Source organism: Oryctolagus cuniculus, chromosome 13 (assembly GCF_964237555.1).
Source record: "Oryctolagus cuniculus chromosome 13, mOryCun1.1, whole genome shotgun sequence".
Taxonomy (NCBI): domain Eukaryota; kingdom Metazoa; phylum Chordata; class Mammalia; order Lagomorpha; family Leporidae; genus Oryctolagus; species Oryctolagus cuniculus.
The window spans coordinates 59,709,135-59,725,805 of record NC_091444.1 but is presented as its reverse complement, the minus strand read 5'-3'; the positions used below and the strand labels follow the sequence as shown (position 1 = coordinate 59,725,805).

The window sequence follows — 16,671 nt, the reverse complement described above, 5'->3', positions numbered from 1 at the left end:
CCCACAATTACCTTGATTGAGCCAGGCTGAAGTCAGGGGGCTAATAATCCAAATCTCATAGATTTGTGGCAGGGACTCAATTATTTGAGCCATTACCTGCTGCCTCCTAGGGTGCATTTTTTAGCGGGAAGGCAGAATCAGGAATAGAGCTAATACTCAAACTCAGGCACTCCAATAGTATCCAAAGGGATGTTTTACCTGTTAGTTAAATGTCCGACACTATTTTCTTAATTCTTAACCAGGAAATCAGCTTATTACATTTGGTTGGGAATACAACAACAATAATTTTGATGTTCACATGTTATAGTTCCCACTGCAAGAGCAAGTAGTCCTAAATTGAAAAGTCCCATGAAAGGGATTACATTGATCCCATTGGGCCAAGTATTCTACCATACCCTAATTGGCAATTGGCTGATGAATTGGGTACTGATGGGGTCCAATTTGGGTCATGTATCTACCCTTGAACCAATGAATGTGGCTATGGGATCAGAATAAGCAAGAATTTCAAAGCTCTAATAGAAATAAAGCACCATTTATTGAAGAGACTATCCTTGTTCCAGGGATTGGTTTTAACTCCTTTGTCAGAAATAATTTGGTTGTAGATGCATAGATTGATTTCTGGAGTTTCTATTCTGTTTCATGTTCTATGTGTCCATTTTTGTGCAAATACCAGGCTGTTTTGATGAAAACTGCCTCATAATAAGACTAGAAATCTGCTGTTCTGATGCCTCTGGCTTTGTTTTGATGTGTAAGATTGTTTTAGCTAAGCAGGGTCTCTTGTGTTTCCATATGAATTTTAGCATTTTTTCTTTTTTTAAATTTTTATTTAGTAAATATAAATTTCCAAAGTACAGTTTATGGATTACAACGGCTTTCCCCCCCACCCATAACTACCCTCCCACTTGCACCCCTCCTATCTCCCACTCCCTCTCCCATTCCATTCACATCAAGATTCATTTTCAATTATCTTTATATACAGAAGGTCGATTTAGTATATATTAAGTAAAGATTTCATCAATTTGCACCCACACAGAAACACAAAGTATAAAATACTGTTTCAGTACTAGTTATAGCATTACTTCACATTGGACAACACATTAAGGACAGATCCCACATGAGGAGTAAGTACACAGTGACTCCTGTTGTTGACTTAACAATTTGACACTCTTGTATATGGCGTCAGTAATCTCCCTAGGCTCTAGTCATGAGTTGCCAAGGCTATGGAAGCCTTTTGAGTTCGATGACTTCGATCTTATTCAGACAGGTTCATAGCCAATCAAAATACTGAAGACATTCTTCTCAGATCTGGAAAAAATGATACTGAAATTCATATGGAGATGCAGGAGACCTCGAATAGCTAAAGCAATCTTGTACAACAAAAACAAAGCCGGGGGCATCACAATACCAAATTTCAGGACATACTACAGGGCAGTTGTTATCAAAACAGCATGGTACTGGTACAGAAACAGATGGATAGATCAATGGAACAGAATAGAAAGACTAGAAATCAATCCAAACATCTACAGCCAACTTGTATTTCATCAAGGATCCAAAACCCATCCCTGGAGTAAGGACAGTCTATTCAATAAATGGTGCTGGGAAAATTGGATTTCCACATGCAGAAGCATGAAGCAAGACCCCTACCTATCACCTTACAAAAATCTACTAACATGGATTAAAGACTTAAATCTACGCTCTGACACCATCAAATCATTAGAGAACATTGGAGAAACCCTGCAAGATATAGGTACCAGCAAAGACTTCTTGGAAAAGACCCTGGAAGCACAGGCAGTCAAAGCCAAAATTAGCATTTGGGATTGCATCAAATTGAGAAGTTTCTGTACTTCAAAAGAAACAGTCAGGAAAGTGAAGAGGCAACTGACAGAATGGGAAAAAAATATTTGCAAACTAAGCAACAGATAAAGGGCTGATAACCAGAATCTACAAAGAAATCAAGAAATTCTACAACATCAAAACAAACAACCCACTTAAGAGATGGGAATTTTAGCATTTTTTCTAGGTCTGAGAAGAATGTCATTGATATTTTGATTGGGATCACATTGAATCTGTAAATAGCTTTCAATGGTATGGACATCTTGATGACTTTATATCTTCTATTTCTTTTAGTGTTTGCAACTTTTCATTGTAGAGATCTTTGACAACTTTGGTTAAATTTATTCCAAGGTATTTACATTTTATGTAGCTATTGTGAATGGGATTGATCTTAGAAGTTCTTTCTCAGCTTTGGCATTGTCTAAGTATACAAAAGCTGTTAATTTTTATGTGTTAATTTTATATCTTGCTGCTTTATCAAACTCCATTATGAGTTCCAGTAGTCTCTTGGTGGAGTCTTTGAGATCCTCTCTATATAGAATCATGTCACCTGCAATTTGGAGTAGTTTGACTTCCTCTTTCCCAATTTGTATCCCTTTGATTTGTTTTTCTTGCCTAATGGCTGTGGCTAAAATTTCCAGGACTATATTGAATAGCAATGGTGAGAGTGGGCATTCTTATCTGGTTCCAGATCTTAGGGGGGATGCTTCCAATTTTTACCCATTCAGTAAGATGCTGACTTTGAGTTTGTCATAAATTGCCTTGATTGTGTTGAGGATTGTTCCTTTAATACCCAATTTGTTTAAGGTTTTAATCATAAAAGGGTGTTGTATTTTATCAAATGCTTTCTCTGCACCTATTGAAATAATCATATGGGTTTTGTTTTTCACTTTGTGAATGTGATATATCACACTTACTGATTTGAAAATGTTGGGCCATCCCTATATACCAGGGATAAATCCCACTGGGCCCAGTTGAATGATCTTTCTGATGTGTTGCTGGATTTGGCTAGGCAATATTTTGTTGAGGATTTTTGCATCTATATACAACAGGGATATTTATTATAATTCTCTTTCTCTTTTGTATGTTTTTCTGGTTTAAAAATTAAGGTGAAGCAGGCTTCATAGGAGGAGTTTGGGAAGATTTCCCCCCTTTCAATTGTTTTGAGTAACTTGAGAAGAATTGCAATGAGTTCTTATTTAAATATCTGGTAGAATTCAGCAGAGAAACCATTCAGTCCTAGGCTTTTCCTTTTTGGGAGGGTCTTTATTACTGACTCAATTTCCATCTTGGTTATTGGTCTGTTTAGGTTCTCTATGTTTTGATGACTCAGGAAACTAGTCCCCTGGTAGTTTCCTTGAGCCACTCCTACTTCAAATCACCCATCTCCAACCCACTCTGAAATATGGAAAACAGTTATCCTTAAAAAAGACAATACATTTGAATTTCCTCATTTTTCCAGTCTCATGGTAAGAAATAAGCTCCTTTAGGAAAAAAAATTCAGCACCTCTGGCTGACCTCATTGCCAGCTCTCGCCAGTTGCATCTCTCCTTGTGCTCAGGCCTGCAATGGTCACTAGATCCTTTCCCCACCATTTCACATAACTCTGGGATTATTTGTGTTTTATACACATAAAACATTCTAATTCTTTGTTTTTCCTTTCAATTTTCATGTCTATTCCATCCACTGGACTTGGCATACTCTTTCTTTACACTCTGGTCAGGGAACATATCCACAGTATCCCTCAGTTCCTGGCTCCTCACTCAAAGGAAGATGGGCACAAGGACCTCTGTAATGAAAAAAAAAAAAAAAATCTCTGGTTTTCTTGTTTCTTAAGGCACAATGTGAAACAAGTACAGGGGAAGCACATAACATTTCGATGAGGGCATCTCTCCTGGAGTGGTTTTTCCCACAATTTCTGCTTATCCTTCTCCTTTGATTGTGTCTAACTAAATGCAGCTTTGACTGCAGTGTAGATAGAGAAGAGCGTAGATGTGTTATGCCTCAGAAAAAGGAAGAAGCAACCTCCCTGGACATATCTGGGCCAAATGTGTCCCTGCCACATAAAACGCTAGTGCTCAGGATACTGCTTGACACATAGTAGATATCCATTAGACACTTGTAAAAGGATTAAACATGTCTTTGTCATTTTATGAATATGCGTGCTTCTCACCCGCATCTGGTACTGTTTGGGAATTGTTGCACTTCGGGGAGAATTGATTTATGCCAGATTTTATGTATAGTTTCCAAACATAAATGATATGCATCTGTGTTTAAAAAAATAAAGCTTGATGTACAAGAGAGTTTTCTTGAGAAGGGATGCCCTGAGTGACAATGTTATAAATTCTTCCTAAGGTCCCTGCATGCTAGAAGTCGTAGAGCTAGAGATCACATGAAAAGTATGGCACCATTGTGTTTTAACCTGACTCATTGAGCTTCTTATCTTTTACATTATGTTGCTATAGCCTAATGAAGATTTTTTTGTAAATTTAACACCACGGTAGAAGATTTTAATTCTTTGAAGATCTATTCATTGTTGTGAAGTTTTCTTTGGTCCTCTAATTCAGGATTTTATAATGATGCAAATGAGACTGAAATTTTTCTATGGAAGTAAAATGATTAAGCCCTTGCTCATTTCAGCCTTTGAAAGAAATGTGTGAAGGATAATATTTTCATGAATATAGAACAAATATGATGAGAAAAATAACTTTTTTTATAATAAGGAAAACATGATTTCAGAGGTTAAAAAGTGCTCACTCAGTTTTCAAGAAAAGATTGGTGAGAAAAATCACAGGTACATATCCTCAGGAAGTCCAGAAACACAAGGAGTGACGAATAAGTAGGTAGGTAGGTAGGTTGGTAGATACAGCGAGAGACAGAGAGAGAGAGAGAGAGAAAGAGAGAGAGTAGTGTCCCACCCACAACCAACCCTGAGAGCTATAAAGAGTGGAATAAATATTGAAGAAGAAAGGATGATATCACAGCAACCTTATCCAATCAAAATGTATTGACTTCTCATGGGGAAAAAAGAGATTTTTTTTTTTTTGAGGGAAAAGTGTTCAGTAGGAACATTATATGTGTATCTCGTAGGAGAGAAATATAAGAAAAATGTGTTAAACATCAAGTTGACAAGAACAGGGATTTTTTTTAAAAAGATTGATGTATTTATTTGAAAGGCTGAGTTAGATAAATGGGGCGGGGGGAGGGAGAGAGAGAGAGAAAGAGAGAGAAAGGGAGAAAGGTCTTCAGTCTGCTGGTTCATTTCCCAAATGGCCATGATGGCTGGAGCTGGGCCAGTTGGAAGTCAGGAGCTTCTTCCAGGTCTCCCATGTGAGTTTAGGGTTCCAAGCACTTGTGCAATCCTCCGTTGCTTTTCCAGGCATGCTATCAGGGAGTTGGAATGGAAGTGGAGTAGCTAGGACTCGAACCGGAGTCCATATGAGATACCAACACCACAGGAAGTGGCTTTATCTGCTGTGCCATTGTGCTGGCTTCCAGAACAGAGATCTTAGGAAAAAGAGAGAGGAGACACTGTAACTGAACCTATCTGCCCACCTGTTTTGAAACATAAGTGCTAAATAAATTCTCTTTGGAGAACATCCTCACCTTTTGTGAATATGTACCTGTATTTTTACTTACCAGGGACAAATGCTACCTTTAAATGGAGAAATATGGTAAATGTCACCTTAGCTAAATCATTAAACTTATATCACCAAGAATAGAACACACTGAAATTATATGCCTCCTGATGTAATGTACAGAGTGCCATAATATCATCTATATATTAATTTTGTGAAAATGTTTAACCTGAATCAACTCATGAGGATACAGGATACCTTCAGATAGATCTTCATAGTGGAACATTTTTACAAGCAACAAAACATCAATTCACAGGACGTAGAAAACAAGACAATGCAACTAAATGTGGGAACTCATTACAGTGAGTGTTACAATACATGGTTGTTCCAGGATTGAAAATCCCCTAAATAAAAGGACCTTTTGGGAATGACTAGTGAAATAATAAAAGGGTTGGATATTAGATGTTATTTTCTCATTTTTAAGTTTCCTTAGAGTGGTTGTGATATGTAAGTTTTAGGAGAATGTCTTTACTCTTAAGAAAACATGCTCAACAGTTTTCATATATGTAAGTTATATTCAACTATCACCAAAGATCAACATGTGGTATATATGCATCTCTATGAGATGGGAAAGAGGGAATGAGAAATAGTGGAAAAAAGAAAACATATCTGTCCAAGTGGTAACCAGTAGTGAATCTTGATGTAAGCTGTGTGGATGTTCATTTTGCTACCCCTTCAACTATTTTTGTGTTTGACATTTTTCAAAATAAAAATTTGAGAAAAAAGTGAAGAGACATATTGTAAGGGGAATTTTAATTTAAAAAAGCTATGGGTTGGGACAGAATGTAAGCATGGAAATGTACTTTCCAAAGCTGTCTTATCTAGAGTTGGGGAAAGGGAGGAGGAGAAGGAGGCAGTGAGTATATTTTAAGTCTCATATTATAGGGAATGTGGGAGACATGAATAAGGCGGAGACATAGCAATTTAGTGAGGAAAAGAGCAATTTTCGTAGGAAAACTTACTTTCAAACAGTAGAGGAGGAATGTGTTTGATGTTAAGTTCGAGAGAGAATTATTTATGGCATGAAAAAAATAAAGAAATGCTGTGTCAATTGTTTATTATCTCGATAATGTCAATAACTTTTTGGCAGATATGTCACCTAACATTGATAAATAATGTCAGTTAAAAAGAAAAAAAATTGAAAAAAGAAAATAAGATGGAAATAAATTGTGTAAATTAGATTAACTGCACATTTTTTTGAAGAATTGACATGACTGAAACCTGAACAAAAGAAAACCCATACCCTCCTTAATATGGATCCAGTAATGGATCAAATCAGCCCATGGGTTTAGTTCTTTGCCAGACAGAGAGTAATTTAACATTACGTTATGACAAACACTCTCAGAGTGTGGAAAATAGTGCAAAACAATTTCATGTACCTTTCAATCAAAATGGGTTTTGCTCAATGCTGGGTCTTGGGACCTTGCGTCTTTTTGGTTGTCTTCTCTCTCTCCATCTCTACCCTTTATCCCCCAGGGTTTTGGCTTCATCCTGAGCAGTATCCTCAATTCAGTACCAACTACTTTGTTGTCAGGACCCAGTGAAAAATGAAAAAGAAGCCCTTGTTGAAAAATTACAAAGAATCTTGCAATGGCAACAGCAGATCATTAAACCAAGTGTGGGTTCCTTCTGAGCACAAGTGTGCTACTGTCCAGGTTTTAGGTTCATGAGGTTGGACCAGTTTCCCCTAGCACTTTGCCTAATACATCCTGGAAGAGCCCCAGGATGATATTACTGTGCATTGTTAGAGGGAGGCTTTAGGTGTCTGAGAGTAACCCAGGTATGAGACAAGACTTTCCTTGCTAACACTGACCAATTCTCCTAGGACAACTCGCATTATTACATTAACAATATCTCCATACAAACAACAGCCTCTCCTCCTAGGAATGAGGGAGAAGAAAGAGAAGACAATATGGTTGCAGCATATGTTTTCTTTGCTACAGACTGGTTAAGAGATTTGGAACTGAATGACACTGGATTGGAAATCTGACTTCTCCATTTCCGAGCCTTTTATAGAATAAAATGGGGGTAATTAACTTAGTTCTTGGAGGATTAATCAAGTGTGCTTTGGTGTGATGATGTGTTTGTTACAATGAGATTTTATTGAGATTACATCAGGTGCTTACTGAGGCAAAGAAAGAGTACATTTCAGATTTAAAAAATAATTTGGTGTCAATTGCTTTATCACTGATTAGAGGCATTCCATAAAACCAAACACATCATCTGATTATATTATTTATCCTGCATATACTTCACACATGAGAAGTTTGGTTATTTAAACCCATCAGATAAACGTTGTGTGATAACGTCTCAAAATGACTAACTGACAATCAGAATCCATGTTGACACTGCCTCACTGTAGCTTTTTGGTTATGTAGCAATCAGCATTCCTGGGATACTTATTTTGGTAGACAGAAAAGTGCTTGCAGGTCTGATTGTAACTTATAGATGGAATTCACAAGAAGCATACTATTTTGCCCTTGAGGTCCCAGGCAATTATCCTTCCTCCAGGGCTTTCATCCAGGTGTCCTGGTTGTACAGTCAGTGGGATCAGTCACAGGCTGGATTGATTTTTGTAACAGAGAAATTATTTATAGGTGAAACCTGGAACAAAGGGTATGGAATATAATATAAAAGCATGCACTTTAGAGAAAATGAGATTAGTACATCCAATTAACTGTCTTTCACCCCTTTTTATTATAAAAGCAGTTAAGAATTTGGCCAGAGATCCAAATATTAAATTATAAAATAAAAAGCAGTCGTTGGTATTGTGGTGCAGTAGGTTGGGATACCCACATCTTATGAAATCCTCACACCTGTGCTCTGATGCCATCTCCTGCTAATGCATTCTGGGAGGCAGCAGATGATGGCTCAAGTGCTTGGGCCCCTGCCAAAAACATAGGAGACCCAAATGGGATTCTAAGCTCCTGGTTTCAGCCTGCCCATAAACCTCCCCGTTCCGTGTGTGTGTGTGTGTGTGTGTGGAGGGGGGGTATCTTGCTGATGCTCTGACTTTCAAGGAGATGAAAACAAATAAGTAAACATTAAAATAATGAAAGGCAGAAGTTTCCTGCCTCCACCTATTCATACTGTGCAGAGATGACCACCTTTCCTATTTACCAGTTTAATTCTAGTGACTACTTTCAGAACCCTAAATAGTATTCTTATACATTTAATTATCAATTTGTCAATTTTAACATTGTGTAGATTAAACTGCAAAACTACTTACCATCCTGTATTTTTTTTTATCTTTTATTTAATGAATATAAATTTCCAAAGTACGACTCATGGGTTACAATGGCTTCCCCCCCCCATACCGTCCCTCCCACCCACAACCCTCCCCTTTCCCACTCCCTCTCCCCTTCCATTCACATCAAGATTCATTTTCGATTCTCTTAATATACAGAAGATCAGCTTAGTATACCTTAAGTAAGGATTTCAACAGCTTGTTCCCACACAGAAACATAAAGTGAAAAATAATAGATGATTTTTTTTAAATGATGATGAAATCAGATCAGACCTATTGTCATGTTTAATCCCAGTGAGAGTCAAGTTGGGAATTGATAATTTCTTTTTTTTTTTTTTTACAGAAGATCAGTTTAGTGTACATTAAGTAAAGATTTCAATCATTTGCACCCCCATAGAAACACAAAGTGAAATATACTGTTTGAGTACTCGTTATAGCATTAAGCCTCAGTGTACAGCACATTAAGGACAGAGATCCTACATGAGGAATAAGTGCACAGTGACTCCTGTTGTTGACTTTACCAATTGACACTCCTGTTTATGGCATCAGTAATCTCCCTATGCACCAGTCATGAGTTTCCAAGGCTATGGAAGCCCCTTGAGTTCTCTGATTCTTATCTTGTTTAGACATGGTCATAGTCAAAGTGGAGGTTCTCTCCTCCCTTCAGAGAAAGGCACCTCCCTCTTTGAAGACCTGTTCTTTCCACTGGGATCTCACTCAGAGAGATATTTTTGCCAGAGTGTCTTGGCTTTCCGTGCCTAAAATACTCTCATGGGCTTTTCAGCCAGATCGGAATGCCTTAAGGGCTGATTCTGAGGCCAGAGTGCTGTTTAGGACATCTGCCATTCTATGGGTCTGCTGTGTATCTCACTTCCCATGTTGGATCATTCTCTCCCTTTTTTAGTTTATCAGCTAGTATTTGCAGACACTATTTTTGTTTATGTGATCCCTTTGGTTCTTAGTCCTATCATTATGATCAATTGTGAACAGAAATTGATCACTGGGACTAGTGAGATGGCATTGGTACATTCCACCTTGATGGGATTGAATTGGAATCCCCTGGTATGTTTCTAAGTCTACTGTTTGAGGTAAGTCAGCTTGAGCCTGTCCCGAACTGCACATCTCTTCCCTCTCTTATTCCCACTCTTATATTTAACAGTGATCACTTTTCAGTTAAGTTTCAGCACTTAAGAACTATTGTGTATTGATTACAGTATTCAACCAAAAGTATTAAGTAGGACAAACAAAAGAAATAATAAGAGGGATAACATATTAAGCTGCTCATCAACAGTCAGGGTGAGGGCTGATCAAGTCACCGTTTCTCATAGTGTTCATTTCACTTTAACAGGTTTCCTTTTTGGTGCTCAGTTAGTTGTCACCTATCAAGGAGAACAAGTGGTATTTGTCCCTTTGGGATTGGCTTATTTCACTCAGCATAATGTTTTCCAAATTCCTAACAGGGATCACTTTTCAGTTAAAATTGAAACACCTAAGAATAATTGTGTGTTAATTACAGAGTTCAACCAATGGTACTAGAACAAAAAAAAGTACTAAAATGGGTAAAGTATTACATTGTACATTAACCGTCAGGATAAGAGCTGATCAAGTCACTGTTTCTCATAGTGTCCGACAACTAACTGAGCACCAAAGGGGAAACTTGTTGAAATGAAATGGACACTATGAGCATCAGTGGTTATTATGACAGCTTCAGGCCTATTTGTCCTTAGCTCCCTCCACACCCTCCTCTTCACTTCTTTGCCAACTCTGTAGGCTGTGGTTGCGGGGCCTCTTGTCTGCTGGTTGACTGTGTTTGGGCAGTGAGAGGTGTTTGTGTGGAATTAGAGGACAGGACCAAATGAGAGAAGCCAGAGTATTTCTCTGCCTCCCTTTCTATCTTATGCAGGATTTCTCCCAGTTTTCCTTGTCTTTCCATGGATTCAGCCCCAAAGTTATGCTCAACATGGATACAGATTCTTCCAGGAAACCTTGACTCCTAAGCTCCACCAACACTGCCTCATCCTTTTATAAGTATTAGTGCCTTCCTGCAGTTGCCAATCTGTGCTTTGTTGTTCCTTGGGTGGATGCTTATCCTCTTTTGTCTCCTGTTTAATCAATTCTATATATTAAATATCTCCTGTAATAGAAAGCAGAGAAACTGAGTGGTTTCTGTTTTCCTGGTTGGTTGCTAATGAATAACTGGGCATAAAAACTTTTCTTCTGGTTTGATGTTTCTGTTACAAGAGATTTTCTCCAGAATGGTGTTCCTGACTTCTTGCCTCATCACTGAACCCAAGTGCTCCCACCAAGGGCTAGCAGTGTGTAATGTGATTGGTGAGTTTGGAAGGAGGGAGTTGCAGGCTGTGCATGCCCCATGCCCCCATTTGTTTCTGTTCTTTGGGGCAGGCCTGCCTGAATAGAGCTTTCAATTTGCTCCACTTTGCACTCTGTATTGAAAGGGGCCTGGGGCAGATCCTGAGATGGTTTTGCTTTAACTGGGTTGATAGACTTTTCTAATTCTGGGGCACAGTAGTATGAAGACTGCTGATGCAGCAGATATAATTCAGGCTTTACTGTTTTGTGGAAATCAGATTTTATGAATAGAACTGGTGTCTTGCTCTCTATTCCAGACTGGCTTCATTGCTAGTCTATCTCTTTGTTGGTTCCATCATCATGTAGAAACAGAGGTATAATTTTTGTAGCTTGAATATACAATTCCTTTTAGCTTTATTTAATTAGACTCATGTGATAACATTCATGATGGCGTTGTTGACTCCATTCCTTCTACTCCTATTTCCATTCTAATGGACTCACTAGTGAGCTCCCGAGAATGCTGTGCCTGTGTGCATGCATGGTGATAGGCAGGCTTCACTTCAGAGTGTGTGAGGAAGAAGCAGACCGGTCAAACAGCAGAGAAGAGTGGCCCTGATATCCCCATCAGGAGTTCTAGTCCTCCTCCAGAAAATCACTCTGTTGGGTCAGAAAGCAGAATACCCGGAGTTGCCTCTAACAAGTGTCATTCTTCCCATCTGGTTTGCACATGAGAGTAGATGTAGTTTCTGTGCTGGCTCACTGGAAGACTAACCACAGAATTAACTGCAATGTGCCACTCTGCCTTCTGCCATTCTTTCCATTCCCACCTTCATACCTAAGTACTCGGAGTTAGGAGCTAATTCTGCAGTGCCTTCCAATTTACTCTATTTTCTCTGTCCTTTTCACTTCTTAGAAAGTCAACAAAATTCTGTCATCTGCAATAACTCTCTTCTTTTCATTGTCATGTTACAAACGTCTACTCTTCTGTTCTTTATCTTCAGTTCTAGATATTCTTGTTCTTTGTTTTTGAAAGTGGGACTGAACTTCCCCACCTACACTTGACGTTTGTGGCATGTTAGCCAAAGCAATGTGTTTCAGACGTGGGAGTGTATATCTGGGAAGGCAGCCTTAAGAAGCAAAGGCTTTTATCTTAGTGATCAGAATGTTTCAAGATAATGACTCCTCGTATAGTCTGTTTCCTGAAGAGGCAATTGGACCAAAGTGACTCGTGGTGATGTGTGGTATGGAAAAGATAGAAATCTGTGGTTACAAGACCCTGGTTTGTGGAGAATGCTTCTAATGCAGCCTATTCTAAATGATATGTGTTACATCATATCCTTCCACCTTGCCTCCTCCATGGAAACAGCCTTCTTCAGCCTCATTTAGAAATTATGTATGTAGGGGATGTGGCTGTGGCATAGCAGATTAGGTCAGTGCCTGTGAGGCTGGGATCCTATATGGGCTCCAGTTTGAGTCCTGGCTGCTCCACATCCAATCCAGCTCTCTGCTAATGCACTTGGAAAAGTAACAGATGATGGCCCAAGAACTTGGGCCCTTGTTCCCATGTGGGAGAGCTGGATGTAGTTTGAAGCTCCTGGCTTAGATCTGGCCCAGCCCCAGTTGTTGAGTCATTTGGGGAATGAACAAGTGGATGGAAGATCTCTCTGTCTTTCCCCCTCTCTCTTTGTAACTATGTCTTTCAAATAAATAAATAAATCTTTAAAAATGTATACATGTATGTAAGAGACAGCAAGAAATAGGCAAACACACAGACAAACAGCTGCTAGCTGCTGATTCATTCCTTCAAGGCCCACAACAGCCTGGGCTAGGCTAGGCCAAAGTGAGGAGCTGTGAACTCAGTTCAGGTTTCCTACCTAGGTGGCAGAGCTCAATCACTTGAGCCATTACCTGTTGCTGCCCAGGGCATGAATTAGCAGAAAGCTAAAATCAGGAGCTTAACTGGGGCTTGAATCCAGGTACTCTATATGGGATGCCATTTTCATTTGATGTCTTAACTCCCAGACCAACCTCCCACCCCCTTATCCTCATGCTGAAATTTCATTTCTCTGGGACAAGAGTTGTGGCATAGAGGGTAAAGCTGCTGCCATTGATGAAGGCATCCTATGTGGGTGCCGGTCATGTCCCTGCTGTTCCACTTCTTATCTAGTTCCCTGATAATGTGCCTGGGAAAGCAGTGGAGAATGGCCCAAGTGCTTGAGCCCCTGCATTCGTGTGGGAGACCTGGATGAAGCTCCTGGCTCCTGGCTTTGGTCTGGCTCAGCCCTGGCCATTGCAGCCATTTGGGGAGTAAACCAGTGGATGGAAGATCTCTCTTTCTTTCCCCGCCTTTCTCCATAACTCTGCCTTTCAAATAAATAATATAATCTTTAAAAAAAAGGCCAAATATTTCACACATGTTCTCTAAGTATTACACGGTTGCTAGCTATCACTTAAAACAGAGGTAATGCCTTTAAAACAAGTTTTAGGAAAGCAAATTCACCTCTTTATTAATATCTTGGATTCAAAGCACAAGTTTGATTAATCATACTGCTTTATAGTTTTTATATTAGGTTTCAGATATGCACATGACTAAAATGCTTATGATTTTCAACAGTTTAAGCAATGACAGCTTCATTTGAGCGTTTTGGCACTGAAATGCTATTTAGCAACAGAAAAAAATGATTTTGAAATCAGAATCTAATTCCCGAATCTACTAAGTAGCTTTAGCATTTGTGTGTTTATTAATGTCCCTAACACTTAATTTCATCTTCTTGAAAAAATGAGGATAAGATCATTTAAATCTTTAACTGGACACTTTATTTTACAAAGCATAATCTCTTTCATTATCATTGTCCAAAACATCTCCATCTACAGTCAGTGCTATCTGCTTTAACAGACTCGAAATTCAAACAATGTACTTCCGATGCTCTCTTTGATGCACACTAGGGGTGGGTCATGTCCACACAGTGTTTGAGGTCAGGGTCTGTGTTCTGAGCTGCCTGTGCACACTCAGGGAAGAGGGTCATCTGCTCATTGGATCCCAGGTTGGAGGGTGGGCTATTATTTCCTCTTGGTAGGTACCAAATGAGGCAAGAGAAGCTTCCTATTCTACCTACCAAGACAGGTCAAACCAGAAGATGCACAGGGACACCCTGACCCAGAATCGCGGGGGGTCTGCTTGCCCTGCCATTCAAGTAATTACTTGCAGAAAAAAGATCTGAGTAAGAGAGAATGGCTATAGCCTGCATGCAGTTCATGCTGGGTCTGTGCTAAGTCTCTGTCCATCTACTGATTGACCCTTGATCCTCCAGGGTTTGCATCTGAGAGCCTGGAAAATCTTCTGGATCCCTCCATCTTACCATTTGGGCCACAACATCTATCTAATCTTTGCCTCATAAAATGAAAATTCCACTGTGTTTTTCAGGAACTTTTTACTTAGGCTTTCAGTGTGCCAACCCACTTAGCCCCATATACAGCAAATGACCCGAATGAAAAACAGATTGCAGGAGGTTTTTTTTTTTTTTTTTTTTTTTTTTTTTTTTTTTTTCTCAAGGCTGTTCTTGTTTCTTGTTCTCTGACCACAGCCGTTTGATGGGGCAAAGCCCCAATTCTAACCTTGTCTGTACCCAGCATTGGCAACACACACCAACTCTGTATTGCATGTGTGTGGCTATTCTCCAGAGAAGGCTTCCTCTCACCAGAAAACTGAGTTTGCTTTTTTCTCTTCCTCATTTTTTGACATAAATACTACTATCTGGCATGTCTACTTCTGAAAATTGCTTCTATTACTTAGAAATGTCTCTGTTTTGATCAGTTTATGCTATGTACATCTGTTGAAATGTTGAGGGGCCGGCGCTGTGGCGCAGTGGGTTAATGCCCTGGCCTGAAGTGCCAGCATCCCATATGGGCGCCAGTTCTAGTCCTGGCTGCTCCACTTCTGATCCAGCTCTCTGCCATGGCCTGGGAAAGCAGTAGAAGATGGCCCAAGTCCTTGGGCCCCTGCACCCACATGGGTGACCTAGAACAAGCTCCTGGCTCCTGGCTTCATATTGGTGCAGTTCCGGCCGTTGCGGCCATCTGGGGAGTGTACCAGTGGATGGAAGACCTCTCTCTCTCTGTCTCTACCTCTCTCTGTAACTCTCTTTAAAAAAGAAAGAAAGAAAGAAAGAAAGAAAGAAAGAAAGAAAGAAAGAAAGAAAGAAAGAAAGAAAGAAAGAAAGAGAGAGAGAGAGAGAAAGAAAGAGAGAGAGAGAAAGAGAGAAAGAAATTTGAACTATACTCCATAAAATGTGTATTACTTGTTAGTGAAAATTTTAATAAAAAATATGTCTTGGTAATTTATGGATAGGCTAGAATCTTTGGCTTTAATTTTTAGTGTATAAAGTATAATTCCACAAAATTAAGCTGAATATTTCTAATTCTGTCTAACTGAAGTCATATGGCAAGATGAATTGCCCAGGAGAGAGTGGTTAAAAAAGCGCCATTCACCATGTTTATTGAGCTTCCAGATCACCTTGGTACTATTGGTGGTTAATTTTGTGTGCCAACTTGTGCCCAGGTACGATCAGTCAAACATTATTCTGGATATGTCTGTGAGTTTATTTTTGGAAGCTATTAACATTTAAGTCAGTAGTTGAGTAAAGCTTGTTGTTCTGCCTAGTGGGAGTGGGACTCATCCAGTCAGTAGAAGGCCAAACTAGGACAAGACTGATCCTCTACAGTAAGATAGTCATTTTCAGGTGGAAGCCTTTGAACTGGGAACATTGGCTTTTCTCCTGACTCTGGACTTGAACTGAAACATTGACTCCCCTGGGTCTCTAGCTTGATGTTTCACCCTGCTTATCCTGGGACTTGCCAACCTCCATAATATTATCTGATTCCTTATCATACTCACACTCACAAACATATATACAAAGTCTTCAAAAGTTCATGGAAAATTTGTATTAATAAAAATTATGCATTTAAGAATCTTTTCCATGAATTTTTTTTTTTTTGACAGGCAGAGTAGACAGAGAGAGAGACAGAGAGAAAGGTCTTCCTTTTGCCGTTGGTTTACCCTCCAATGGCCACCGCGGGCGTGCTGCGGCCAGCACACCACACTGATCTGATGGCAGGAGGCAGGTATTTCTCCTGGTCTCCCATGGGGTGCAGGGCCCAAGGACTTGGGCCACCCTCCACTGCACTCCCTGGCCACAGCAGAGAGCTGGCCTGGAAGAGGGGCAACCGGGACAGAATCCGGCGCCCCGACCAGGACTAGAACCCGGTGTGCCAGCGCCGCAAGGCGGAGGATTAGCCTAGTGAGCCATGGCACCGGCCTCCATGAAATTTCTTAAGCAGTTATGTATGTGTGTGTACCTAAAACCTACACTTCCTATTGATTATTTTTCTCCTGGGAATACTAATAGAGTTGGGCAATTAATTCCGTAACTGTCAAGTAAAATCTCTTTTTTTGTCTATTTAATATTCCATTAAGGAAATGACATTAACAAGTGAAGTTGACATATTTCCACAATTTGGAACAATAGCTTATTAATTCACACCTACAAATTCCCTCAAGGGAACACAAATCAGTACTCTTAATTGGTGATAATCACAAGATTCCTTATATATTAAAAAAAATAATGATTTCTAGTCAAATATTTT

At 39.5% G+C, this 16,671-nt stretch overlaps 1 long non-coding RNA gene across 4 annotated transcripts in view; it reads left to right on the top strand.

Annotated features, from left to right (window-relative positions):
• Nucleotides 1-16,671, top strand: part of LOC103350916 (uncharacterized) — a 234,390-nt gene that overhangs the window by 83,867 nt on the left and 133,852 nt on the right. The gene's annotated exons all lie outside the window — the stretch shown is intronic.